The sequence below is a fragment of the Canis aureus genome, chromosome 10 (assembly GCF_053574225.1).
Source record: "Canis aureus isolate CA01 chromosome 10, VMU_Caureus_v.1.0, whole genome shotgun sequence".
Classification (NCBI taxonomy): domain Eukaryota; kingdom Metazoa; phylum Chordata; class Mammalia; order Carnivora; family Canidae; genus Canis; species Canis aureus.
In genome coordinates this window covers 62592894-62595730 of record NC_135620.1, presented here as the reverse complement: position 1 = coordinate 62595730, position 2837 = coordinate 62592894, and positions in this window count along the sequence as shown.

The window sequence follows — 2837 nt, the reverse complement described above, 5'->3', positions numbered from 1 at the left end:
CGCCTCCGCTCCGCTCCGCTCCGCTGGCGGGAGGCGCGGCGGCCCCGCCCCGGAGGCTGGCGTCCTGCGGGCCCGGCGCGTCCGGGCGGCACGTGCCCGCGGCCCCGCCGCTGTCCCCGTGCGTCAGCGGGGCCGAGGGGACGGTCCGAACGCGGCGGGGGCTCCCGCGCCGGCGGCTGCGCCCGTGGCGTCGTGGCGTCGTGGCGTCGGGCCTCGTGTGCGCGCGCACCTGCCGCGGCTCCTCGGAGCGCGTGCGCGGACGGCGAGGGCGCGAGGCTGCTGCGCGGGGGCGGGGGGGGGGGCTGCTGCGCGGGGAGGCCCGCAGTGCGCGCAACCCCCCATGACCTCGTGAGGCTCCTGCTGCGTTACATTGTATTTCCCAGGAGAGTGATACGCGGAAAAAAAAAATCAGTTATATATACAGTTTAAAACTAGGTGATTCGGGCAGCCCGGAGGTGGGGGGTGGGGGCTCAGCCGTTGGGCGTCTGCCTTGGGCCCAGGGCGTGATCCTGTCGATCCGGGACCCACGTCGGGCTCCCTGCATGGAGCCTGCTTCTCCCTCTGCCTGTGTCTCTGCCTCTCTCTCTGTGTCTCTCATGAATAAATAAAGTCTTAAAAAAAATAAAACTAGGTAATTCTGTAAGCCTTAAAAGCAAACAGCTGACTTCTGATCTAGTTAGTAGTGTTGTGCCCAGGATTGCGAATCTGAGAAGACCACCAAGGAGCCGACACCGATGCAAATACATGAGGGCTTATTAACAAGCTCGAGCTTGGGTCCAAGCATACCCGACACAGCGGAGCAGGGACTTGGACCCCGAAGGGGGTTACAGCTCGGTTTTTATGGGCTGGTCTAGGGGATTTTCAGAAAGGGTGGAAGAATTTCTTAAGCTCTGTGTGCATTTCAATAGGGGACTTACTGCCTCTGTCAAGGGGGTTCTGAGCTCCGTTTTCATTCTGATATGGGACTCTCTGTCAAGGGTGTTCTGCGGTTTTTCCTGTAAAGTTCAGTTCTGATTCACAGGGGCCTGAGATGGCTATACTTGTGCTAACGCTAAACTTGAGTGGAATGGCCTTAATTTTCTCGGCCTCCACAGAAGTCCCTGTCTCTGGTTAACAGCTGACTTCTGATCTAGTCTCTGGTTATTGGTCACCAAAATAACCCCTTCAACATTTCAAGCTGTTTCTTCTAATGTCTGTATATTTTTAAATAATAGGCACATTCTGCTATTTCTTTTTTTCAGTTATAGATAGACTTTGTTGACTTTTATGCAACAAGAGGATTCCAGTCTCTTAAGTACCAATCCATCAAAATTTTAATGTTTTGCATCCGTGGGTGGCTCAGTGGTTTAGTTCAGTGCCTGCCTTTGGCCTAGGGCGTGATCCTGGAGTCTCAGGATCTAGTCCCACATCCAGCACCCTGCATGGAGCCTGCTTCTCCCTCTGCCTGTGTCTCTGCCTCTCTCTCTCTGTGTGTGTCTCTCATTAATAAATAAATACAATTAAAAAACAATTTTAATGTTTCCGTATCTAATGCTTACATTAAAAAGTTAATTGATTTGACTAATTTACGTTTCCTACCTTATATTGACATTAACATTCTTGTTAATTACATTATTGCAGACAGTAGTGTCATATTACATTATTAGGACTAGGGAATTAGCTATGGCTAGTGGAAAGAGTTTTCAGTGATCTACAGAGGAAAGTAGGCTTTTAAAACTTGTAATTCCAGAGAGGAAGAGTCAGTTTTCCTGGATGATGCGCGTCCATTTGTAACTGATGTTGACAAAACAAAGCATCATCTTTGTACCCAGATTGGATCTTTAATGTTTAAATTTATTTTCTTAGGCTTTATCCCCTCTGGAATTAACAACTCATTCATCCCCTATTTATTAAATTTCTTTTATGTTTCAGGCACATTTGCAGACACTAGGGAACAAAAGAGAGTTCTTGTCCTCTTAGAACTTAAAGGTTACGGGAAATAAACACCTGAAGAGAAAATATGTCAGAGATTAAGCAATACTATGAGGAAGAACAAAGTAAGATCTGAAGAATAGAAATTGCTGGAGGTAGCAGAGACTGTTGGCTGTTTACCCTGGTCCTCTTTTTAAAAAGTTAGCAGTAGAACCGACGAAGCTTGGTGCAGTCATGTGACTTAAGTCCTGGCCAGTGAGCTGTGTTTAATGCACTTATAACCTACCATAAGTGATCCTAGCAGTGTAGGAGTGTTTTCCTCCTCCTCCCTTATTTCTGCATGCTGAAATGTGGACGTAATCCGATAAGCTTTTGGATTGTGTGATAGAAGCCACATGCTGGAGATGGTGGAACAAGGGAGAAGAAGCCTAGGTTCTGACACCAGGGAACACCATGCCAGGAGCAGTGCACCCCCTATCTCTGGACTTTACAAAAGAAATCATCTACTAGTTTGAGGTACTGCTATGTGGCTTAAACCCATAATTGTCATCCATAGGATGGTGACTATTTTATTTTTCTCTCTCTTTCACTTGTTTCTGTTGTATTCTTTATACCTATCCCTTACTAATCACCAAATTCTTTGCCAAAAGTATACATTTTTTCATCCATGTGATTAAACCTGTGAATCATCTAATCAGCTTCATCTTAATAGAGTTATCTTTGGGGATTTCTTTGTTCTCTTGCTGCAGTATGGACTAGTTATTCTTGTTCTCTAAGGTAGCATGCTACTACTTCGGGGATCTCCTCTCACTAATGTCCTGGGGTTAATATCATTTGCCTTGTTTGTGACCTTCTGTTTCTAGGATCTTGTCTTTTTAACTCCTAATTTTAGGAGAGGGTATATGGGAATTAAACTTTTGAGAACT